Source organism: Salvelinus sp. IW2-2015, unplaced genomic scaffold (genome assembly GCF_002910315.2).
Source record: "Salvelinus sp. IW2-2015 unplaced genomic scaffold, ASM291031v2 Un_scaffold1799, whole genome shotgun sequence".
Lineage (NCBI taxonomy): Eukaryota > Metazoa > Chordata > Actinopteri > Salmoniformes > Salmonidae > Salvelinus > Salvelinus sp. IW2-2015.
In genome coordinates, this window is record NW_019943172.1 from 77,994 (window position 1) to 104,735 (window position 26,742).

A 26,742-nucleotide genomic window follows, 5' to 3' on the forward strand; every position below is an offset into this window, starting at 1 on the left:
TGACCCCTCCTGTACTCAGCCTCCAGTATTTATCGCTCATTAGTTTATTTGTGTCGGGGACTAGGGTCAGTCTGTTATATCTGGAGAGTACTTCTCCTGTCTTATCCGGTGTCCTTGTGCTGAATTTTAAGTATGCTCTCTCTATTCTCTCTTTTCTCTTTCTTTCTCTCTCCTCGGAGGACCTGAGCCCTAGGACCATGCTCCGGACTACCCCCCCTGGCAGTGAGTGACTCCTTTCTGTCCCCCAAGGCCACCTGGCCGTTGTGCTGCTCCCAGTTTCAACTGTTCTGCCTGCGGCTATGGAACGCTGACCTGTTCAACCGGATGTGCTACCTGTCCAGACCTGCTATTTTCACTCTCTAGAGACAGCGGAGCGTAGAGAAACTCTTCAATGATTGCTGATGAAAAGCCACATTGAGCAATTTACTCCTGAGGTGCTGACTTGTTGCACCCTCCGACAACTACTGGTGATTACTATTATTTGAACTATGCTGGTATTTATGAAACATTTGAACATCTTGGCCATGTTCTGTTATAATCTCCACCCGGCCCACAGACCAGAAGAGGGACTGCCAGCCTCATAGCCTGGTTCCTCTCTAGGTTTCTTCCTAGGTGTTTGCCTTTCTAGGGAGTTTTTCCGAGCCACGAGGGCTGAAGGGAGATTATAGAAGAGGATAGAAGGGGGGGGGGGGGGGTGGAACAGGAAAGAAATGATCTGCTGGGTTTGTAGGTCAACCACACAAAAGGAAATTAAACCGTGGGACACACACACACACACACACACACACACACACACACACACAGAGTTTTATGGACAGAGATTTATGGACAGAGATATTACGGACAGGATATTATGAACAGAGATTTACGGACAGGGATACTACGGACAAAGAGTATATGGACAGAGATTTTACGGACAGGGATATTTACGGACCAGAGATATTACAGACAGAAGGATATTACGGACAGAGATATTACGGACAGAGATTTTACGGACCAGGGATATTATGCGACAGAGATTTACAAGACAGGGTATATACGGACAGAGATATTACAGACAGAGATATTCGGACAGAGATTTACGGACAGAGATATTACGGCAGAGATTTTACGACAGGGAGATTACGGACACGAGATATTATGGACAGAGATATGTACAAGCAGATGATGTCCCGGGACTTTGTCATCATCAAGTGGGTCCACACACATACATTAATTCCTGGGTTCTATTCGTTGTCAGTAGTTAGCCTGCAGGAGATAACTAATGAATCTGGAGAGAAAGAAAGAGAGGGAGAGAGACAGCTGGAAGCATGAAAATCAGAGAGAGAAAGAGAGAAGAATTAGGGTGGGGGGTCACAGAGAGAGAGAGAGAGAGGAAGAGGGAGGAGAGAGAAAGAGAGGGAGAGAGAGAAACGAGAGGGAGAGAAGGACAGCTGGAGCATGAATCAGAGAGAGGAAAGGAGACATTAAGGTGGGGCACAGAGAAGACCTGAAATCCCTTTTTTTCTGATTCAATAGGTGAGAATTACAGAGCGAAAGATAGAGACAGAGAGACAGAGAGAGAAAAGACAGAGAGACAGAGAAATAGTGAAAACAAGATAGCACTCACATCTCCACAAATCACATTTAATTTGTCAAAAACCTGAGCCTTAGGACATGCCTCAGGACTACCTGGCATGATGACTCCTCGTTGTCCCAGTATCCACCTGGCCGTTGCTGCTGTTCAGTATCTACTGTTCTGCCTGCGGCTGATGGAAACCCTGGACCTGTTCACTCTGTTACTATTGATTTGACCATGCTGGTCATCTATGACATTTGAACATCTTTTGCCCTGTTCTGTTATAATCTCCACCCCGGCACAGCCAGAAGAGGACTGGCCACCCCTCATAGCCTGGTTCCTCTCTAGGTTTCTTCCTAAGTTTTGGCCTATCTAGGGAGTTTTTTCCTAGCCACCATGCTTCTACACATGCAGTTGCTTGCTGTTTGGGTTTTAGGCTGGGTTTCTGTACAGCACTTTGAGATATCAGCTGATGTAAGAAGGGCTTATAAATACATTTTATTTGATTCTCATTGACACCCAAAACATTGCTAACGCTAGCAGCCACTTATTTTGGTGTTGTTTCTGGTTGTCTCTATGTGCTCTGCAGTTGAGATTCAGGAATGACCTTTGAGGGAAAGACTGCAGGTTGGTTGAGGTGGGACTACTGACAGAACCAGACTGGAGGCAAGTGAGAGGCACAGACACACCTGTTAAATGGTACTGGGCTCGCGTCGGTCTTTAAGGGATTCGCGAAAAATCAAAACATTGAGGCAGAGTTGTGGTAGAGAGATTGGGAGATTATAGGTTTAATTACATGCCAGGTCGTGTGGGTTGGTTTTCAGATTAAAGTTTAATTTACTGCCAGGGGTGTGTGGATTGTTTTACCAGATTATAGGTTTAATTTACATGCAGGTGTGTGGGATTGTTTTACCAGATTATTAGGTTAATTTACATGCCAGGTGTGTGGGATGTGTATACCAGTCAGACGTTGAAAGAAGTGGTTCTGGGTGCATTCACAGCGTTCTAGGACAGTCCTATATGTCTGTCATCTTTATCACAGTAGTCTGGGGATTTCAAATATGTATTTTGCCTCTTATTTGAGAAAAATAAATATCGAAAGTTCACTCATCTCCTACTTTTTCTCTGTCCTCTCACCTCTTTCCTTCTCCTCCAACTCGCTCTCCTCTTGCTCTCTTTCCCCTCCATCTTCCTCCTCTCCTTTCTCTCTCTCCTTCTCTTATCTCACCGGTTCAGGTGAACATAGTAAACATTGGACGTTAGCACAGAGATCCAGTCAGCTCTGACCGTCAACATCCTAGCACGGGCATCACCTAGCAACTGATGATGTACGAGTATACTTCATTATGGTCCAGGTATCTCTCTCACAGACACAGGCACACACAGTGACCCATAGTGATGCCCAGTTTGTGTGTGTGTGTGTGTTGTACAGGTTTCATGCACTTACGTGTCTTAATGTGGAAAACTCTTTGTGCGTACAGCCCTGTCGTTGAGATGCATCGAGTTTCCTTGTAGGCCTATTTCTTTTTACGGCGGGAATGAAGCCAGCTCTATAGCCTATTGTCTTGCTACTGTTTTGTTTTTTATTAAGAATGTGAAACAATGTTTTGTCTATTTGCTGCTTTTCATTAAATCATGTAGCTGTTCTTTGGGCGTGGCCTAAAATCAATTCGTTCATATAGGTGCAGAATATTATATTTTGTATCTTAGGATACCGAATTTATGAAAATAAACAGTTCATGCGAAAATTTTGGATCTGGTAAAAAAGCCCATCATTTGGTTGTTTCTGAGGCTAGCTAACGCAATATCAGACACACTGGCCTGATTTTTGATGAAAACGTTGGTGAATTGATGCGTCTTACCATAGAGATTTGTCATTTACAAAATTACACCGATTGCCAAGGGGGGCGCTGCATCATCCTGGGGATGTTTACGGTTGCCTTGTTTGCGTTTACGTTTGGTTGTCAACTAACTTGATGAACATGAAATCAATAACAAAAAAGCACCATTTCATGTGACTTCAGTTAAAAGTCGAAAAAAATGACAAAATACCGTTACATTGATGCCTTTTTGCAAATCCAAAACAGTTTCCCACATTGATTAGAGGTGGGGGGGGTTGAAATGACATGGAAACAATGTTGATTCAACCAGTCTTTGCCCAGTGGGATGATGCCCCACTACGAATGAGACATCCAACATTTCTGGACAGTCTCTCCGACACCATTTGGTACTTGACTGTCATTCAGAAAATATTTCCTTGATCAGCTGATGATGGTCAACAGTATCACTAGGCCTAACAAACAGCTGGATACCAAATTTGCACACCAACAAATAGGGGTCTGTTAGCCTACGCACAGACTATTGAAGACCAGCCTACACTGGGCAAAAACTGGTTAGAATCAACATGGCCCATGTGGACACAAGTTAGGTGACTCTTTCGGTTAGAAAGCATTTGATTTTGCAATTGCATACATCATTTTGTATTTTGTGTGCCCATAAATCGGTTTTACACACGTAGCTTAAAATATCAATATGAACATTTCAAAAAAACGGTTTAAAAAACACATAATCTCGTAGACCTGCAAGACTTTTTCTCCCACTGAAATGGCCCGTAAGAGGTTGAATGGTTCCTTACTGTTTTCTTAACTGATTAGAATGAAGCTTCCAGAACATTCACACCTACTGATGATTCAGCACAGAGCCAGAGTCATCTGGACACTTTCTGTGCAGGTCAGTCATTTCCGTCTACTTTCATATAAAAAAAATACAAAACGGTAGTCTATTAACACAGACTTTTACATTGGTCTTATATCCTATAGCCTAATACTCCTCCAATGGATGAAAAAGATGGTGCTGAAAATGAATGCCCTTGCAGAAGCCAATTATTATGTTTTGAGTAGGCTAGGCTTATTCAATGAAATATCATAGGCTAGTTGACTATACTGATAACAAGTTCAAACAGGTGCCATTAATACAGATAACGAGTGGAGGACAGAGGAGCCTCTTAAAGAAGAAGTTACAGGTCTGTGAGACCAAGAATCTTCCTTTTTGTAGGTGACCAAATTACTATATTTTCCACCATAAATTTGCAAATAAATTCATTAAAAATCCTACAATGTGAATTTTCTGGAATTTTTTTTCTCATTTTGTCTGTCATAGTTGAAGTGTACCTACGATGAAAATTACAGGCCTCTCTCATCTTTTTAAGTGGGAAACTTGCACAATTGGTGGCTGACTAAATACTTTTTTGCCCCACTGTAAGTGAATATTAACATTAACATAAATTAAAGAAATTGTAGAAAAATATCAAATGTAGAACATAATAATATAACACTGACCTTTGCTCTGCTGCCTGCTAATTAGTCCAGTCCTCACAACATTATACAATTAGCTTTGTCTATACAATGTAAACATAAGCCTATAGGCTATGGCTGCAGCTATACGTCTCAAAATAGTGAAATAAAGCCTATACAGCTGTGTGACTAACTTTGGGTTCCCTCTACAGCCTGGCATTTTCAGCATCAGCATGGACACCAGGTCTGTCTGGATTCAGTCCAGTATAATTCAGTCCAGTATAATTCAGTCCAGTATAATTTCAGTCCAGTTAATTCAGCCAGTATAATACAGTCCAGTATAATACAGTCCAGTTTCAAATACAGTCCAGTATAATACAGTCCAGTATAATCCAGTCCAGTCCAGTATAATCCAGTCTAGTATAACATCAGTATAGTTCAGTCCAGTATAGTTTAGTCCAGTATAGTTTAGTCCGTATAATTCAGTCCAGTATAGTTTAGTCCAGTATAATTCAGTCCAAGTATAGTTTTAGTCCAGTATTAGTTTAGTCCAGTATAATTCAGTCCAGTATAGTTTCAGTCAATAATTCAGTCCAGTATAGTTCAGTCCAGTATAGTTTAGTCCAGTATAGTTTAGTCCCATATAAGTTTAGTCCAGTATAATTCAGTCCAATATAGTTTAGTCCAGGCCAGAAGAGTTCAGTCCAGGAGAGTTTAGTCCAGTATAGTATAGTCCAGTTCAGTCAGTATAGTCCTGTATAGTTCAGTCTAGTATAGTTTAGTCCAGTAGAGTTCAGTCCAGTTTAGTCTAGTCCGGTCCAGTACAGTAGGCTTTTTCTTTGTATTATCTTTTACCCAGATCTATTGTTTATATTCACAAACTTCAAAGTGTTTCCTTTCAAATAGTATCAAGAATCAGCATATCCTTGCTACAGGCAGTTAGATTTGGGTATGTAATTTTAGGTGGAAATTGAAAAAAAGGGGTGGATCCTTAAGAGGTTMTAAGATAAATAAGCTTTTTTTTTGTGTGTATGAAACATTTCTATGTCTTATAACTTCAGTTCATGAAACATGAGACCAACACTTTACATGTTGCGTTTTATAGTTTTTGTTCAGTGTACATTGTGTAATTTACTAAATGGTCCCTGACTAGCCCCATATCGAATGTCAAACCAAAAATGTAGCATGTCATTATGATGTCATTATGATGTCATTATGATGGGGTCGTGTGCAGCTGTGCTCTGAATGGATAATTACTGATGCTGCCAGCTGAGAGCAGGACACAAATAAACCCATATAAAACCATTAACAGTTTTTCATTCTGTGACATAAAATATTTTCCTATCATCTCGCAAGTCTCCTTTTTTTGGACGAGACTGACTTTATGACCAAAATTATCCTATTTACACTTTGTAGTCCACTATAATTAAATGTTTCTGACTCATATCGATGCCACATAGGCCGTTTTCAAAATGGGAAAAAAAGAGTAGCTTTTTAGGGGATGTCGCTCTTTAGAAAAAGAGAGTCAGCGTCACTATGTTACTGTGGAATTGCCCTGGAGCAGGGTTATTCAACTCTTACCCTACGACGCGCGTCAATCTCATTCCACGGAGGTCCAAGTGTCAGCGGATTTTCACTCCTCCCTTGTGCTTGACTGATTGAATTAAGGTCACTGATTAGTAAGGAACTCCTCTCACCTGGTTGTCTAGGGCTTAGTAAGGAACTCCTCACACCTGGTTGTCTAGGGCTTAGTAAGGAACTCCTCTCACCTGGTTGTCTAGGGCTTAATAAGGAACTCCTCACCTGGTTGTCTAGGGCTTAGTAACTCTTACCTGGTTGTCTAGGGCTTAGTAAGGAACTCCTCCTTCTCACCTGGTTGTCTAGGGCTTCGTAGGAACTCCCTCACTGGTTGTCTAGGGCTTAGTAGGAACTCCCTCACCTGGTGTCTAAGGGCTTAGTAAGGACTCTCCTCACTGGTTTGGTCTAGGGCTTTAGTAAGGAAGCTCCTCTCACTGGTTGTCCTAGGTTAGTAAGGATCTCTTACGGTTGTCTAGGGCTGTAAGACCTCAGGTTCTAGGAGTAAGAATCCTCTCACCTGGTTGTCTAGGGCTTAGTAAGGAACTCTCCTTTAACACTGGTTGTCTAGGCTTAGTAAGGTTAACTCCCTCACTGGTTGGTCTAGGCTTATGAAGGAATCCTCTCACTGGTTTTCTAGGTGCTCTAGTAGGAACCTCCTCTACTGGTTTGTCTAGGGTTAATAAGGAACTCCTCAACTGGTTGTCTGGGCTTAGTAAGGAACTCTCTACCTGGTTGTTCTAGGTCGCTTAGTAAAGGAACTCCTACACCTGGTTGTCTACGGGCTTTAGTAAGGAACTCCTCACCTGGTTTCTAGGGCTTATAGTAAGGAAATCCTCTTACTGGTTGTCTAGGGCTTTAAGGATCCTGGAGTAGAGGAATCCCTCACCTGGTTTGTTTCTGACGGTCTCTAGTAAGGACTCCTTCCTCACGTGGTTGTCTAGTGGCTAGTAAAGGAACTCCCTCACTGGTTGTTCTAGGCAGAGACTCTCCTGTAGTCTAGGCAGTAGGAATCCGCTACTCGTTGTCTAGGGCTTAGTAAGGAATCCCCATCTCACCTGTGTTGTCTAGGGCTTACCAGTGAAGGAACTCTTCACCTGGGTTGTCTAGGGCTGTAAGGAACTCCTCTCACCTGGTTGTCTAGGGCTTAGTAAGGAACTCTCCACCTGGTTGTCTAGGGCCTTAGTAAGGAACCCCTCACTGGTTGTCTAGGGCTTAGTAAGGAACTCCCCTCACTGGTTGTCTATGGTTAGTAAGGAACTCCCCTCACTGGTTGTCTAGGGCTTAGTAAGGAACTCCTCTCACCTGGTTGTCTAGGGCTTAGTTAAGGAACTCCTCACTGGTTGTCTAAGGGCTTAAGTAAGGAACTCCTCTCACTGGTTGTCTAGGGCTTAGTAAGGAACTCCCTCACCTGGTTGTCTAGGGCTTAGTAAGGAACTCCTCACTGGTGTCTAGGGCTTAGTAGGAACTCCTCTCACTGGTTGTCTAGGCTTAGTAAGGAACTCCTCACCTGGTTGTCTAGGGCTTAGTAAAGGACGCTCCTCTCACCTGTTGTCTAGGGCTTAGTAAGGAACCTCCTCACCTGGTTGCTAGGGCTTAGTAAGGAATCCCTCACCTGGTTGTCTAGGTCTTAGTAAGGAACCTCTACTGGTTGTCTAGGTTCTGTAAGGAACTCTCTCACCTGGTTGTCTAGGGCTTAGTAAGGAAGTCCTCACCTGGTTGTCTATTGGGCTTAGTAAGGACTCTCTCACCTGGTTGTCCTAGGGCTTAGTAAGAACTCCCCTCTACTGGTTGTCTAGGCTTAGTAAGGAACTCCCTCACCTGGTTGTCTAGGGCTTAGTAAGGAATCCTCTTCATCCTGGTTGTCTAGGGCTTAGTAAGGAACTCCCCTCACCTGGTTGTCTAGGGCTTAGTAAGGAACTCCTCTCACCTGGTTGTCTAGGCTTAGTAAGGAACTCCTTCACCTGGTTGTCTAGGTCTCAGTAAGGAACTCCCCTCTCCTGGTTGTCTTAGGGCTTAGTAAGGAACTCCTCACCTGGTTGTCTAGGCTTAGTAAGGAATCCCTCACCTGGTTGTCTAGGTCTCAGTAGGAACTCCTCACCTGGTTGTCTAGGGCTTAGTAAGGAACTCCTCTCACCTGGTTGTCTAGGTCTAGTAAGGAACTCCTCCCCTGGTTGTCTAGGTCTTAGTAAGGAACTCCTCTCCTGGTTGTCTAGGGCTTAGTAAGGAACTCCTCACCTGGTTGTCTATGGCTTAGTAAGGAACTCCTCTCACTGGTTGTCTAGGGCTTAGTAAGGAACTCCTCACCTGGTTGTCTAGGCTTAGTAAGGAACTCCTCACCTGGTTGTCTATGGCTTAGTAAGGAACTCCTCTCACCTGGTTGTCTAGGGCTTAGTAAGGAACTCCCTCACTGGTTGTCTAGGGCTTAGTAAGGAACTCTCTCACCTGGTTGTCTAGGGCTTAGTAAGGAACTCTCTCACCTGGTTGTCTAGGGCTTAGTAAGGACTCCTCCCCTGGTTGTCTAGGGTTAGTAAGGAACTCCTCTCACCTGGTTGTCTAGGGCTTAGTAGGAACTCTCTCACCTGGTGTCTAGGGCTCAGTAAGGAACTCCTCTCACCTGGTTGTCTAGGCTCAGTAAAGGAGCCTCACCTGGTTGCTCTATGGGCTCTTAGTAAGGAGCTCCTCACTGGTTGTCTAGGGCTTAGTAAGGAACTCTCTCACCTGGTTTTGTCTAGGGCTTAGTAAGGAACTTCCCTCACCTGGTTGTCTAGGGCTTAGTAAGGAACTCCTCACCTGGTTGTCTAGGCTTAGTAAGGAACTCCTCTCCCATGGTTGTTAGGGCTTAGTAAGGAACTCCTCTCACCTGGTTGTCTAGGGCTTAGTAAGGAACTCTCCCTCACTGGTTGTCTAGGTTAGTAAGGAACTCCTCTCACCTGGTTGTCTAGGTCTTATAGGAACTCCCACCTGGTTGTCTAGGGCTTAGTAAGGAATCCTCTCACCTGGTTGTCTAGGGCTTAGTAAGGAACTTCTCTCACCTGGTTGTCTAGGGCTTAGTAAGGAACTCTCTCACTTGGTTTGTCTAGGGCTTAGTAAAGGAACTCCCTCACCTGGTTGTCTAGGGCTTAGTAAGGAACTCCTCTCACCTGGTTGTCTAGGGCTTAGTAAGGAATCCCTCACCTGGTTGTCTAGGGCTTAGTAAGGAACTCCTCTCACCTGGTTGTCTAGGGCTTAGTAAGGAACTCTCTCACCTGGTTGTTAGGGCTTAGTAAGGAACTCTCTCACCTGGTTGTCTGGGCTTAGTAAGGAACCCCTCACCTGGTTGTCTAGGGTTAGTAAGGAACTCCTCTCACCTGGTTGTCTATGGGTTAGTAAAGGAACTCCTCTCACCTGGTTGTCTAGGTCTAAGTAAGAACTCCTCTCCTGGTTGTCTAGGGCTTAGTAAGGAACTCCTCACTGGTTGTCTAGGGCTTAGTAAGGAACTCTCTCACCTGGTGTCTAGGCTCAGTAAGGAACTCCTCTCACTGGTTGTCTAGGGTTAGTAAGGAACTCCTCCACCTGGTTGTTAGGTTCAGTAAGGATCCTCACTGGTTGTCTAGGTCTTAGTAAGGAACTCCTCTTACCTGGTTGTCTAGGCTAGTAAGGAACTCCCACTGGTTGTCTAGGCTTAGTAAGGAACTCCTCTCACTGGTTGTCTAGGGCTTAGTAAGGAACTCCTCACCTGGTTGTCTATGGCTTAGTAAGGAACTCACTCACCTGGTTGTCTATGGCTTAGTAGAGAACTCCTCTCACCTGGTTGTCTAGGGCTTAGTAAGGAACTCCTCTCACCTGGTTGTCTAGGGCTTAGTAAGGAACTCTCTCACCTGGTTGTCTAGGGCTTAGTAAGGAAACTCCTCTCACCTGGTTGTCTGGCTTAGTAAGGAACTCCTCACCTGGTTGTCTAGGGTTAGTAAGGACTCCTCTCACCTGGTTGTCTAGGGCTTAGTAAGGAACTCCTCACCTGGTTGTCTAGGCTCAGTAAGGAACTCCTCTCACCTGGTTGTCTAGGGTCAGTAAGGACTCCTCACCTGGTTGTCTATGGCTCAGTAAGGACTCCTACCTGGTGTCTAGGGCTTAGTAAGGAACTCCTCTCACCTGGTTGTCTAGGGCTTAGTAAGAACTCTCCTCACCTGTTGTCTAGGGCTTAGTAAGGAACCTCCTCACCTGGTTGTTAGGTTTAGTAAGGAACTCCTCTCACCTGGTTGTTTAGGGCTTAGTAAGGAACTCCTCTCACCTGGTTGTCTAGGGCTTAGTAGGAACTCCCTCACCTGGTTGTCTAGGGCTTAGTAAGGAACTCCTCTCACCTGGTTGTCTAGGTCTAGTAAGGAACTCCTCTCACCTGGTTGTCTAGGCTTAGTAAGGAATACTCCTCTCACCTGGTTGTCTAGGGTTAGTAAGGACTCCTCACTGGTTGTCTAGGTTAGTAAGAACTCCTCTCACCTGGTTGTCTAGGGCTTAGTAAGGAACTCCCCTCACCTGGTTGTCTAGGGCTTAGTAAGGAACTCCTCTCACCTGGTTGTCTAGGGCTTAGTAAGGAACTCCTCACCTGGTTGTCTAGGGCTTAGTAAGGAACTCCTCTCACCTGGTTGTCTAGGGCTTTAGTAAGGAATCCTCTACCCTTGGTGTTGTCTAGGGCTTAATAAGGAATCCTCTCACTGGTTTGTCTAGGCTTAGTAAGGAACTCCCCTCACCTGTTGTCTAGGGCTTAGTAAGGAACTCTCTCACCTGGTTTGTTAGGGCTTAGTAAGGAACTCCTCTCACCTGGTTGCTAGGGCTTAGTAAGGAACTCCCTCACCTGGTTGTCTAGGGCTTAGTAAGGAATCCTCACCTGGTTGTCTAGGGCTAGTAAGGACTCTCTCACGCTGTTGTCTAGGCTTTAGTAAGGAACTCCTCACCTGGTGTCTAGGTCTCAGTAAGGAACTCTCCTCACCTGGTTGTCTATTGCTTAGTAAGGAACTCCCCTCACCTCGGTTGTCTAGGCTTAGTAAGGAACTCTCTCACCTGGTGTGTTAGTTCGTAAGGAACTCCTCCTGGTCTCTTAGTAAGGACTCCCTCACCTGGTTGTCTATGGTTAGTAAGGAACTCCCCACTGGTTGTCTAGGGCTTAGTAAGGAACTCCTCACTGGTTGTCTAGGGCTAGTAAGGAACTCCCTACCTGGTTGTCTAGGGCTTAGTAAGGAACTCCTCACCTGGTTGTCTAGGGTCAGTAAGGAAACTCCTCACCTGGTTGTCTAGGGCTTAGTAAGGAACTCCCCTCACTGGTGTCTAGGTTAGTAAGGAACTCCTCACCTGGTTGTCTAGGCTTAGTAAAGAACTCCTCTCACCTGGTTGTCTAGGGCTTAGTAAGGAACTCCTACCTGGTTGTCTTAGGGATTAGTAAGAACTCCTCTCACCTGGTTGTCTAGGCTTAGTAAGGAACTCCCTCACTGGTTGTCTAGGCTTAGTAAGGACTCCTCTCACCTGGTTGTCTAGGCTTAGAAGGAACTCCCTACCTGGTTGTCTAGGGCTTAGTAAGGAACTCCTCTCACTGGTTGTCTAGGCTCAGTAAGAACTCCCCTCACCTGGTTGTCTATGGCTTAGTAAGGAACTCCTCACCTGGTTGTCTAGGGCTTAGTAAGGACCTCTCTCACCTGGTTTGTCTAGGGCTTAGTAAGGAACTCCTCTCACCTGGTTGTTAGGGCTTAGTAAGGAACTCCTCTCACCTGGTTTGTCTAGGGCTTAGTAAGGAATCTCTCACCTGTTGTCTAGGTTAGTAAGGAACTCCTCTCACCTGGTTGTCTAGGTCTTAGTAAGGACTCCTCTCACCTGGTTGTCTAGGGCTTAGTAAGGAACTCCTCTCACCTGGTTGTCTAGGCTTAGTAAGAACCTCCTCACCTGGTTGTTCTAGGGCTTAGTAAGGAACTCCCCTCACCTGGTTGTCTAGGGCTTAGTAAGGAACTCCTCTACCTGGTTGTCTAGGGCTTAGTAAGGACTCCTCACGGTTGTCTAGGGCTTAGTAAAGACTCCCTCACCTGGTTGTCTAGGCTTAGTAAGGAATCCTCACCTGGTTGTCTAGGGCTTAGTAAGAATCCTCTCACTGGTTGTCTAGGCTTAGTAAGGATTCCTCACCTGGTTGTCTAGGTCTAGTAAGGAACTCTCCTCACCTGGTTGTCTAGTTGCTTAGTAAGGAACTCCCCCACCTGGTTGTCTAGGTCTTAGTAAGGAACTCCTCACCTGGTTGTCTAGGGCTTAGTAAGGAACTCCTCACCTGGTTGTCTAGGGTCAGTAAGGAACTCCCTCACCTGGTTGTCTAGGGCTAGTAAGGAACTCCTCACCTGGTTGTCTAGGCTCAGTAAGGAACTCCTCACCTGGTTGTCTAGGGCTTAGTAAGGAACTCCTCACCTGGTTGTCTAGGCTTAGTAAGGAATCCTCTCACCTGGTTGTAGGGCTTAGTAAGGAACTCCCCTCACCTGGTTGTCTAGGGCTTAGTAAGGAACTCCCCTCACTGTTGTCTAGGCTTAGTAAGGAACTCCTCACCTGGTTGTCTAGGGCTTAGTAAAGCATCCTCTCACCTGGTTGTCTAGGGCTAGTAAGGAACTCCTCACCTGGTTGTCTAGGCTTAGTAAGGAACTCCTCTCACCTGGTTGTCTAGGGCTTAGTAAGGATCCCTCACCTGGTGTTCTAGGCTTAGTAAGGAACTCCTCTCACCTGGTTGTCTAGGGCTTAGTAGGAACTCCCCTCACCTGGTTGTCTAGGGCTAGTAAGGAACTCCTCTCACCTGGTTGTCTAGGGCTTAGTAAGGAACTCCCCTCACTGGTGTCTATGGCTTATAAGACCTCTCACGTGGTTGTCTAGGGCTTAGTAAGGAACTCCCTCTCACCTGGTTGTCTAGGGCTTAGTAAGGAACTCCTCTCACCTGGTTGTCTAGGCTAGTAAGAACTCCTCTCACCTGGTTGTCTAGGGCTCAGTAAGGAACTCCCTCACCTGTTGTCTATGGCTTAGTAAGGAACTCCTCACCTGGTTGTCTAGGGCTTAGTAAGGAACTCCCCTCACCTGGTTGTCTAGGGCTTAGTAAGGAACTCCTCTCACCTGGTTGTCTAGGGCTTAGTAAGGAACTCCTCTCACCTGGTTGTCTAGGGCTTAGTAAGGAATCCTCTCACCTGGTTGTCTATGGCTTAGTAAGGAACTCCCCTCACCTGGTTGTCTAGGGCTTAATAAGGAACTCCTTCACCTGGTTGTCTAGGGCTTAGTAAGGAACTCCCTCACCTGGTTGTCTAGGCTTAGTAAGGAACTCCTCTCACCTGGTTGTCTATGGCTTAGTAAGGAACTCCTCTCACCTGGTTGTCTAGGGCTTAGTAAGGAACTCCTCACCTGGTTGTCTAGTCTTAGTAAGGAACTCCCTCACCTGGTTTCTAGGGCTTAGTAAGGAACTCCTCTCACCTGGTTGTCTAGGGCTTAGTAAGGAACTCCTCTCACCTGGTTGTCTAGATTTAGTAAGGAACTCTCCTCACCTGGTTGTCTATGGCTTAGTAAGGAACTCTCCTCACCTGGTTGTCTAGGGCTAGTAAGAACTCCTCACCTGGTTGTCTAGGGCTTAGTAAGGAACTCCTCACCTGGTTGTCTAGGGCTTAGTAAGAATCCTCTCACCTGGTTTGTTAGGCTTAGTAAGGAACTCCTCACCTGGTTGTCTAGGGCTTAGTAAAGAACTCTCTCACCTGGTGTCTAGGGCTTAGTAAGGAACTCCTCACCTGGTTGTCTAGGGCTTAGTAAAGAACTCCTCTCACCTGGTTGTCTAGGCTTAGTAAAGCTCCTCTCACCTGGTTGTCTAGGGCTTAGTAAGGAACTCCTCACCTGGTTGTCTAGGGCTTAGTAAGGAACTCCTCACTGGTTGTCTAGGGCTTAGTAAGAACTCCTCACCTGGTTGTCTAGGGCTTAGTAAGAACTCCTCACCTGGTTGTCTCGGCTTAGTCAAGGAACTCCTCACCTGGTTGTCTAGGGCTTAGTAAGGAACTCCTCACCTGGTTGTCTAGGGCTTAGTAAGGAACTCCTCACCTGGTTGTCTAGGCTTAGTAAAGAACTCTCCTCACCTGGTTGTCTAGGGCTTAGTAAGGAACTCCTCACCTGGTTGTCTAGGGCTTAGTAAGAACTCCTCTCACCTGGTTGTCTAGGGCTTAGTAAGGAACTCCTCACCTGGTTGTCTAGGGCTTAGTAAGGAACTCCTCACCTGGTTTCTAGGGCTTAGTAAGGAACTCCCCTCACCTGGTTGTCTATTGCTTAGTAAGGACTCCTCTCACCTGGTTGTCTAGGCTTAGTAAGGAACTCCTCACCTGGTTGTCTAGGGCTTAGTAAGGAACTCCTCACCTGGTTGTCTAGGGCTTAGTAAGGAACTCCCCTCAAAGTATCACACCCTTGATTTCCAAATTTGTTGTGTTAGTCTGAATTTAAAATGGATATGTTTGTGTCACTGGCCTACACACAATAACCCATGATGTCAAAGTGGAATTATGATTTTATAAATTCATTTAAAAAAATGTAACTGAAATGTCTTGAGGAAATAAGTATTCGACCCTGTTGTTATGGAAACGCCTAAATAAGTTCAGGAGTAAAAATGTGTTTAACAAGTCACATAATAAATTGCATGGACTCACTCTGTGTTCAATAATAGTGTTTAACATTTTGAAGGACGGCCTCATCTCTGTACCCCACACATACCATTATCTGTAAGGTTCCCCAGTCAAGCAGTGAATTTCAAACACAGATTCAACCACACAGACCAGGGAGGTTTTCCAATGCATCACAAAGAAGGACACCTATTGGTAGATGGGTAAAAATAAAAAATCCTAGTGAAGTTATTAATTACACTTTGGATGGTGTATCAATACACCCAGTCACTACAAAGATKCAGGCGTCCTTCTTAACTCAGTTGCCGGAGAGGAAGGAAACCTGTGACTTTACAAAAGTTTAATGGCTGTGATAGGAGAACTGAGGATGGATCAACCAGTACAGAATAAAAATATTCCAAAACATGCATCRGATTTGCAATAGGGCACTAAAGTAAAACTGTGTAAAATAAATTAACTTTGTCCTGAATACAAAGCATTATGTTTGGGGCAAATCCAACATCACTGAGTATCACCCTCTTTATTTTCAAGCATGGTTGGTGGCTGCATCATGTTATGGGTATGCTTGTCATCGGCAAGGACTAGGACGTTTTTTTAGGATAAAAAGAAACGGAATAGAGATAAGTATAGGCAAATCCTAGAGGAAAATCTGGTTCAGTCTGCTTTCCAACAGACACTAGGGGTCTTTCTCAAAATGCAAACGACCGTGCTCCGAGCATGCACATGGTAGMGTCGGAGTACGAGTCCAAATCAAAGTATGTGAAACGGAGCTTGGAGGGCACTTCTCGAATGCGTACTAAGTTTGTACATATTTTGAAGCATGCATCGAGGCTTCAACAGAAAGTATGCAAAGAAATATGACGCAACCACGTAAAAAAAAAATCACGCACATTTTCTTGAAATCACCGGTGGCTATTATTTGAGCTGAAGCGAGAGAAAATACACTCCGACTTCGCAATGAAACGTTGCCTATTCACATCTCATATGTTGCCTGACTACAATATTATCTTGATAAGTTAATAAATACATGCTGTGTTAATTTTGGTATGGTTACCTGCCTACAATACCCACTGTAGTGTGCATAGACAGCAAGCCCATAATAAGTCAATAGGGCTGACTGGCTAGCTACTAGTACTGTTAGCTAGCCAGATAGCCACAAAGAATTGCTAGCTAGCTACCCACCAATAATTGACATCTACCTTGGATAACATTGGTTTTAGGTCATTTTTTCCTGTTATACAATCTGGTTAGCTACAATATTATGATTCATATATAGCTAGCTGATAGTTATGAAGTAAAACGTTTGATTTCTGTACATCTTGTTTCATCTCTGTTGTTGCCATTGTCCTGGCTGAAAGAAGGTMCAGTGAATGGGCAGATGCAGCGTGAGGTAATACAGTAGGGGGAGTGAGTGCTTCTCAAATGTAATTTTTACCCGTTCTCCACACTCTCGTCCTCCACGAGAACGTACTCAAGAGAGCGTGGAGCACGATAGCGTGTGTATTGAGAAACACCCTGGGAGACAAATTCACCTTTCAGCAAGACAGTAACCTAAAACACAAGGTCAAATATACACTGGAGTTGCTTACCAAGACGACATTGAATGTTTGAGTGGCCTAGTTATAGTTTTGACTTTTAAAAAATTGGCTTGAAAATCTAAAGCAAGACTTGAAAATGTCTGTTTAGCAATAATCAACAACCAACTTGATAGAGCTTGAAGAATTTTAAAAAGAATAATGGTCAGATATTGTACAATCGAAAGRTCTTAGCATGATCCAGAAAGACTCACCGTTGTAATCGCTGCCAAAAGTTGGTTGATTCTAACTGTAGTAAGATGTCCCTTGGGGGTATCCGTACCTATGTAGGACATGCGAGGGTTAGGTTAATAAACAGGCTGGAGCTAGAACCTCGTTGTCGCGCGTCCTTATTTTAGATCATACTACAAAATTCACATAAACGTAAAGGACGTAGCGAGTAAATCATACATTCAGGCTGTTTCAAAGCAGGGAGGGCACAGTATTGGAGATAAAACAGCGCATATCATTATTTTGCTAGCTAGCGAGCAAGGACTAAGTTACTACTAACTACCTGTACTATAGCAACAGAACTTAACGGAAGCAAAGGGGACTCACTCAATAGAAACTCTAGCTTTCGTTGCGAAACATTTTCTGTTTCGAGTAACTGTTTGCTACGGTCTTTGTCTAAATATACCCCTGTTTTTCGTGAAACAGCCAATGTTTTTATAGTATGCACGTAGAAGTTAAAAAAGGGGGGGGYAAGCGTCATAAAATTGTTGAAATGGTCATGCTGTTAGCCTTAACTATAGTTCTACTCAATTAGTAAACTGTTAACTATCAGTAGATCTACATACGAACTTATTCTACATAGTTTTATCTCCGGTGTGATCCCCAACAGTCTCCGTAGCCGATTATTCTCCTCCTGGTACTCCATTACCGTTCTCTCAACTGCCCCGGAAATCTCCACAGCAGACGCCGTTAAACGCTCATTTTTGAACACAAGCAACAACTGTAGTTTAGACATTGTCCAGTTCACTGCGAGTTTAGTAGCTAGCCAATTCATTTTATGATTTACTACGCACAAAGGAACGTTCACAATCAAAATAAAGTCTCCGGTTCTACTTCCGTGTTTTGGCTTCTTCTTTTATGGTTAATAACACAGGCTGGCTAACCCGGAAACGCACAATAGTGCCGCCAGCTGGATTGGAGTTTACTACTCWACAAGMCAGCCTACAGACCAGTAATAAAGGYAAACGATAACTTKATGTAGACAGAAAGCTGTTATGATCTTTTAAGACTATCTAGAATCCGTTTTGTGCTCTCCCCTTACCGGTTAAGATCACGATTGGGTTTGGAAAGCTGATCTAGTTCACCCTAGATTCCTTTTTATTGATTTGATTTAATTAGAGGTTCTGTTCAGTCTGTATTTTGAAAGTGATTTTGTATTTTTATGTAAAACATAAATAAAGATACATAAAAGATGTATGCAACGAGGCAACGGTATGCTTTAGGACACGACGGACGCCTCCGAGCGGAAAGGTAGGCTGTTTGGAGTGTTTATCAAACTGAATTTATTTATTTATGCCCCACTTCTTAAACCAAGTTGCACCCCTTATTTGTATTTATTTAACTAGGCAGGTCAGTTAAGAAGAAATTATTATTTACAATGATGGCCTAGGAACAGTGGTTAACTGCCTGTTCAGGAGCAGAACGCAGATTTTACCTTGTCAGCTCAGGGATCCAATCTAGCACCTTTACGGTACTGGCCCAACACTCTAGCCACTAGGCTACCCACGGGGGAGGGACACACACAGAGAGTACAGGACTAGTCTGTTTCACGCTCCCTACATGTCTATCATTAATATAACGATGTTAAACTGACCCCCACATGTGTGTGCAGTCTGCGTTTAAATAAGGCTGTCTGGGTTACTAGACTGTAAGATTCGACAAGACTTATTGAATTATTCAGGCTCGTGGTGTGTGTGTGTTGTGTGTGTGTGTGTGTGTGTGTGTGTGTGTGTGTGTGTGTGTGTGTGTGTGTGTGTGTGTGTGTGTGTGTGTGTGTGCATGAAAGGTGGGGCTGTGGTGTGTGTGTTGTGCGAATGCAATTATTCAGATAGGTTCTTGGTGTCGTCATGGTTGACTCTCTCTCACACACACACGTTATTAAATGTTTCGTTTAACCAGAGTATCTATTCCCGTTGTTAAAAAATAAAGGTGGCCTCTGTGTCAAACACACACAGAACAAATGCCCACGTGCTGGTCAACAGAGACAATATTTTAGTTTCCTGTTTCCCGAGAGAGATATTTGGGACGCACTCTGTATTTTATCTCAAGGTAGTCTCCTGTGGAGAGTACAGACTAGTCTCCTGTGGAGAGTACAGACTAGTCTCCCGTGGAGTACAGACTAGTCTCCTGTGGAGAGTACAACTAGTCTACTGGGAGAGTACAGACTAGTCTACTATGGAGAGAACCAGACTAGTACTACGTGATGTGAGAGTACAGACAGTCTACTATGGAGAGTAAGACTAGTCTCCTGTGAGAGATACAGACTAGTCTATATAAGAGAACAGACTAGTCACTATGGAGAGTACAGACTGTCTCTATGGAGAGTACGACTAGCGCTACTATGGAGAGCTACAGACTACGTCTACTGTGGAAGAGTACAGACTAGTACTACTATGGAGAGTACAGACTAGTCTACTATGGGAGAGTACAGACTAGTCTACTATGAAGAGAACAACTAGTCTACTATGGAGAGTACAGGTAGTCTACTATGGATGTTAACCAGACTAGTCTACTAGAGAGAGTACAGACTAGTCTTACCATGGAGAGTACGACTAGTCTACTATGGAGAGTACAGACTAGTCTACTATGAAGAGACAGACAGACTAGTCTATTACTATGGAGAGTACAGACTAGTCTACTACTGAAGTACAGACTAGTCTACTGGGAGCATACAGACTAGTCTTCAGTGGATGAGTACAGACTAGTCTTCTATGGAGGATACAGACTAGATCTACCATGGAAGAGTACAGACTAGTCTACCTGGAGAGTACAAGATAGTCTGCTAGGGGGAGAAGACAGACTAGTCTACCTTGGAGAGGTACAGACTAGTCTACTATGGAGGTAGACTGACTATGGAGAGTACAGACCTAGATCTCTATGGAGAGTACAGACTAGTCTACTATGAGAAACAGACTAGATCTACCATGGAGAGTACAGACTAGTCTCTCTGGGGCAGAACAGACTAGTCTACTTGGAGAGTACAGACTAGTCTACTGTGCAGAAGAACAGACTAGTCTCCTTGGAGAGTACAGACTAGTCTACTATGAGAGTACAGGACTAGTCTACCATGGAGAGTACAGCTAGTTACATGAGAGACAGTCAGTATCTACTATGGAGAGTTACAGAACTAGTCTACTATGCGAGAGTGACAGACCTAGTCCTACTATGGAGAGTACAGACGAGTCTACTATGGAGAGTACAGACGTATCCTAATTGGAAGGTACAGCCACAACAGAGAGATTAGCTATGAGAGACAGATAGTACATAGAGTAGCTACCTAGTGGGAGAACAGCAAGTCACCTGGAGGTACGTCTATCTATGGAGAGACACGACTAGTCTACTATGGAGAGTCAGACTAGTCCTACTATAGTAAGACGAGCTACTTGAGAGTACACTATGAGATACCTTCCACATATGGAGTAGAATACATGGTTCTAAACCTAAAACATGTTTTATAGTGTTAGGTAGGCCCACGGCGGTTATAAGGGTATTAGGTAGGCCCATGTGGTGTATAAGGGTGTTAGGTAGGCTCATGGCGGTTATAAGGGTGTTAGGTAGGCCCATGGCGGTTATAAGGGTGTTAGGTAGGGCCCATGGCGGTTATAGGTGTTAGGTAGGCCCATGGCGTTATAAGAATTGTCTTGAGAATAGATCGTGTGCAAGAAATAGACTATAAACTTCTAAGTACTAAAATGGCGACTGGTGGAATATATGCTGCTTGTGCTATGTGGTTAGTAGGCCTATGGTATGAATTAAAGTGTCAATGTGTGACAGGCGGAAAGAGAGAGAGGAAGGAAGGGGAGAGTTATTGTAGTAATGGATGATGGCGAGAGAGAGAAGAGAAGAGAGAGAGAGAGAGAGAGAGAGAGAGAGAGAGAGAGAGAGAGAGAGAGAGAGAGAGAGAGAGCTATTGTAGCTGGTGCGATGGCAGGAGAGCAGAGAGAGAGACAGAGAGAGAGAGCAGAGACAGAGACAGAGACAGAGACAGAGAGAGAGACAGAGACAGAGACAGAGACAGAGACAGAGACGAGACAGAGACAGAGAGAGATTGTAGCTGGTGCGATGGCAGGAGAGAGAAATAATCACTGCTTGATTCTGTTGGGCGAGTGAAGATGGAGGAAATGACTGGATACTGTAACATCTTAGAATGGAGCCAAAAAGGGCTAAACTGGTAAATCGAGATAAGCATCGGTATGTAATGCCTCATTCGAGTGTGATTCATGAGGCAAGGATTGTTTTTTTTTGGGGGGGGACAGTTTGCGATCACAAAGATTTTGAAGGATGCATTGGGAGGAGTGGAGCCAGTCATATTGACTAGGAGTGGTGGATGTTGATGGCACTGCAGAGGCAGTGAAATGGTCGAAGCAGCCGAGTAGAGATGATGACGGCAGAAGACGCCCAACAGTCTGTAGATGTCAGTCAGTTGAGAAATCCTGAAACACTAATCATGAAAAAGGTTGATTATTTTTGTGTTTATGTGACAGGTGATTCATTGCACAGGACAAACTAACAAATAAAATAGAGGGAACTGGAAATCACTGGAATCTCCTGGATTTCACAGATGAACTTATCGCAGGGAATACTGTCTGAAGATGCTTCCCCCTCTCAGGCCCCAGAGCCTGTAGGGATCTGACTACATTTTACTAAGTGAAGGAGTACATTGCGTTTTATTATATATTTAAATAATATGAGTGTGTTATTATTTATTTTAGAAATGTTTTTGTTAAAGTATCTCAGTTTTTACCTCACCCAGTAGGTGGTGGCAATACACAGAGAGAGAGAGAGAGAGAGAGAGAGAAATGTATTTATTCCTGAGTTCGATGTTAATCTATGCAAGAGACTAACAAATGATTTAGATTTATATTCAACAGAAATGGTTGTGATAATTGTTGGATTGCAATGGATAGAGGAGGTGTAAGACTATTAATATGATGGGACTCTGCATCAGTGTTATAGTTTAAGATCTGGGAAGTCAAAACGTGAGGATTTATGGGTAGACATAACAATGCTGTTGTCGGGGTAACCAGGAGATGGTAATGAAGTTGAGCTCTGTTGGATTCCGGCTCGTACAGGAATTCAGGGAAATTATATAGTAGACACCGTAAAATGGTTAGAAGAGCAGTAAATAAATAGTATCGTGGATATACAGGCGTAGTTGGGTAAAAAATGGGGTCGATTTTTTAAATTTAACTAGGCAAGTCAGTTAAGAACAAATCAAAATCCTTATTTTCAATGACGTCCTAGGAACAGTGAGTTAACTGCCTTGTTCAGGGGCAGAACGACAGATATTTACCTTGTCAGCTCGGGGGATTCGGTCTAGCAACCTTTCGGTTACTAGGTTACTGGCCCAACGCTCTACTGGCCCAACGGTTACTGGCCCAACGCTCTAACCACTAGGCTACCTGCCGCCCCAAAATTGCCAGATTGCTGGCAGAGACAATGGGATGGAAGATTGCTGGCAGAGACAAGGGGATGAAAGTGGTAAAGGGTTGACATTTTTATTGTGCCAGGAAATCTGTACGGGAGATAGTGTCATATAATGGGAACAGAATGGAGGAGGTTATGTTGTGTAGGATGAGATTCGGGATTGAATTGTTCTTTGAGAGCGGATAGGGAAACAAGGAGTTGATGAGAAAAAWCAGTCAATTGAAATAAATTAATTTAGTTAAAATAATCTATSGATTTCACYTGACTGGTAATACAGARATGCATCTGTTGGTCACAGATACCTTCAATAAGAAAGGGCTTCTCGATATTTTTGGTGCATTTAAATGGCCGTCGATAAAATGCAATTGTGTTCATTGTCCGTAACTAACYCCTGCCCCATACCATAACCCCACAGCTATCGCGGTGCTCTCTGTTCACAACGTTGACATCAGTAAACCGCTCACCCAGATGTSACCATACACGTGGTCTGCGGTTGTGAGGCCAGTTGGACATACTGCCAAATTCTCTAAAATGACGTTGGAGAGAAATGAACATTCTCTGGCGACAGCTCTGGTGGACATTCCTGCAGTCAGTATGTCAATTGATGGCTCCCTCTAAACTTGAGACATCTGTGGCATTGTGTTGTGTGACAAAACTGCACATTTTAGAGTGGCTTTTATTGTCCCCAGCACAAGGTGCACCTGTGTAATGATTATGCTGTTTAATCAACTCTTGATATGCCACACCTGTCAGGTAGATGGATTATCTTGGCAAAAAGGAGAAATGCTCACTAACAAAGATATAAACAAATTTATGCACAAAAAATGTAAAAGAAATAAGCTTTTTGTGTATGTGGAACATTTTCTGGATCTTTTATTTCAGATCTGAAACATGGGCCACACTTTACATGTTGCGTTTTATATTATTGTTCAGTGTATTTTGTAAAATGTATGATGTAGAAAAGAAAAGGTTGTATGACAGTGTCAAGAGAGGGTAGATGGGAACGGGGGGGTATTTTGGGTTGTGGGGGTGGAAGTACTGAGGTTTGTAGGGAAATATTGTATTTTATTAGAAATTCATTAGGAGAATATAGGGGTATATAGGTCGTGGCCGTCGTCACAATTCCTGTACAGTAGGTGGCGGTGTATGCACCTGTCAGTTGGTTGCGATTCGCCATAGAAAACTTAAAGAAGAAGAAGATGCGTTGCGTTGCGTTCGGAGAGAAGAGAGAGACTGAAGAAAGAGAGAGACTGAAGAAAGAGAGAGACGGAAGAAAGAGAGAGACGGAGGACGGGAAAGCAGAAGAGAGGAGGGAATAGTAAAGAATTCAGGAATAGCCTTTTTTTTTTGTCTACGTAACGTTAGGTTTTCCGTAGATTAAGGAAAAGTCAACCGCTTTTACGTTGCAACTACACGAGGACAGAGAGAGGAGAGACGGCACGGAAGATATTCTCTTTGTACTTAAAATAAGTGTAGTACTGCTGGTTTGTAGGCTATCCTAAACATTTATACGCTGTATTCTAATACTGTAAATAACCAATTATATAGCCTTTAAAAAATATATATATTTTTAGGTCAATTTGGAAACCACGAAGTGAACCAAATGCGGTGCTCTTTTTTTGCAAGAAGGGAACAATAGCAGTAATATACTTGAATTTTKTAGCTTCTCCTTATGAGAATCACGGCTGTTTAGCAACCACCAACACCGCGACGAACAATACAAAACAACGCGTCTGAAATTCCCACTACCACCAGAACTTTCAGGATTTTCTTCAGCGGACCGACCATGGCTGCGGTTACCAGCCCAGAGACGAGCCCTCAACCCCGTGTATATTTCCAGACGGTAGCCGCCGGTTCAACCGAAGAACCGGAGATACCTGTTCGGAAGCAAGGGCGAGTAACCGTCAAATATGACCGGAAAGAACTAAGAAAGAGACTAAATCTGGAGGAATGGATAATCGACCAGCTAACGGTTCTTTACAACTGTGAGGTGAGATGCCGAAAATAAATTACACACATTTTAGATATCGCAAATGGCACCATATTGTCAACTACTTTTGACTAGGTACTATGAGGGCTATGGTCAAAATTATTGCACGAGGGAATAGGGCAACGCTTCCAAACCGAGGGTACCTCGCCTGTCCACAGACCCATGAGACCATAGGGCTACTGGTAAAACGCACATGAGGCAGTACTGCAGAGGACTTCAGGTAGAMCAAAATTCAGTTGGTGGTACAGTAACCCGAAAAAAGGTTGGGAACCACTACTGAAAGGCTACCGTATCACATCGGTTACGGTTAACGAGCCCCCTGAGGTTCACTAATGAGTTAACTGAAAGATGGAATTTATTTTAAAGTAGAACAACATTGGTGTGCTCAGGAATAGGCTGACTAAACATCAGTATCATTATAATAACATAGTATATTGCTTTGGTAGACGAGGAGAGGTGCCTCTACTGAGACTGGAGGTTGGAAGGGAGGGAGGAGGTATAGATTCTGGGGTGGTGAGCCAGATCTCGCGATACATGGCCCCATCCATGCCTCCCTAATACGTGCAAGTCGTCAGCGAAAGACAGGACGTAGACTGGTTCGCGGATAGAGGGAGAGAAAGAGAGACTGTAGACTGGCTGGAGAGAGAGAGGACTGGCTGGAGAGAGAAAGAGAGACTGTAGACTGGCTGGAGAGGGAGAGGACTGGCTGGTGAGAGAGAAAGACAGACCGTAGACTGGTTGGAGAGAGAGAGAAAGACAGACCGCGTAGACTGGTTGGAGAGAGAGAGGACTGGCTAGAGAGAAAGAGAGACTGTAGACTGGCTGGAGAGAGAGAGGACTGGCTGGAGAGAGAAAGAGAGACTGTAGAATGGTTGGAGAGGGAGAGAAAGAGAGACTGTAGACTGCTGGAGAGAGAGAGCTGGCTGGTGAAGAGAAAGACAGACCGTAGACTGGTTGGAGAGAGAGAGGACTGGCTGGAGAGAGAAAGAGAGACTGTAGACTGGTTGGAGAGAGAGAGGACTGGCTGGAGAGAGAAAGAGAGACTGTAGACTGGTTGGAGAGAGAGGGACTGGCTGGAGAGAGAAAGAGAGACTGTAGACTGGTTGGAGAGAGAAAGACAGACCGTAGACTGGTTGGAGAGAGGCTGGCTGGCTGGTGAGAGAAAGACAGACCGTAGACTGGTTGAGAGAGAGAGGACTGGCTGGAGAGAGAGAAAGAGAGACCGTAGACTGGTTGGAGAGAGAGAGGATGGCTGGTGAGAGAGAAAGACAGACCGTAGACTGGTTGGAGAGAGGCTGGCTGGCTGGCGATTTTTGTTTCTGGCCATTTTGAGTCTGTATTGGAACCCACAAATGCTGATGCTCAGATACTCAACTAGTCTTAGGAAGGCCAGTTTTATAGTTCTTTAATCAGAACAACAAGTTTTCAGCTGTGCTAAAATAATGCAAAGGTTTTGGCTGGCTAATAGAAATAAGCCTTTTTTCCCCTACTGTATGTGACGTTGGCACAAGGGATAAACATTGTTTGTTTTCCTAAACCCATGTCCCCCCCCCCCCCCTGCGGTGAATATTTAGGTTTGTGCCGGATCAAATACAAATGTATTTGTCAGATGATGGGCCGAATACAACGAGTGTAGATGTCCTTGTTTAAAAGCCCTTCCTGACGATGCAGAGTTGAAAAAAATAAATAAATAGATATGGTATGTACATGAAGGCAGGGTAAAGTGACCAGGCATCAGGATAGATAATAATAGGTATTTGAGGTAGAATACAGTGGGGAGAACAAGTATTTGATACACTGCCGATTTTGCAGGTTTTCCTACTTACAAAGCATGTAGAGGTCTGTAATTTTTATCATAGGTAAACTTCAACTGTGAGAGACGGAATCTAAAACAAAAATCCAGAAAATCACATTGTATGATTTTTAAGTAATTCATTTGCATTTTATTGCATGACATAAGTATTTGATCACCTACCAACCAGTAAGAATTCCGACTCTCACAGACCTGTTAGTTTTTCTTTAAGAAGCCTCCTGTTCTCCACTCATTACCTGTATTAACTGCACTGTTTGAACTCGTTACCTGTATAAAATACACCTGTCCACACGCTCAAATCAAACAGACTCAACCTCTCCACAATGGCCAAGACCAGAGAGCTGTGTAAGGACATCAGGGAATAAAATTGTTGACCTGCACAAGGCTGGGACGAGCTACAGGACAATAGGCAAGCAGCTTGGTGAGAAGGCAACAACTGTTGGCGCAATTATTTAGAAAATGGAAGAAGTTCAAGATGACGGTCAATCACCCTCGGACTGGGGCTCCATGCAAGATATCACCTCGTGGGGCATCAATGATCATGAGGAAGGTGAGGGATCAGCCCAGAACTACACGGCAGGACCTGGTCAATGACCTGAAGAGAGCTGGGACCACAGTCTAAAGAAAACCATTAGTACACACTAC

General features: G+C 44.2%; 1 long non-coding RNA gene across 1 annotated transcript in view; it reads right to left on the minus strand.

The window, feature by feature from the left end:
• LOC139024703 (uncharacterized) overlaps window positions 1-17,708 on the minus strand; it is a 25,359-nt gene extending 7,651 nt beyond the window's left edge. Inside the window, exons 1-2 of the long non-coding RNA XR_011476033.1 lie at window positions 17,517-17,708; window positions 16,852-16,919 (exon numbers count right to left, since the gene is read on the minus strand). This is a non-coding gene — a long non-coding RNA (uncharacterized lncRNA). The remainder of the gene's footprint in view (window positions 1-16,851; window positions 16,920-17,516) is intronic.
• Between the last annotated feature and the right edge of the window lie 9,034 nt (window positions 17,709-26,742).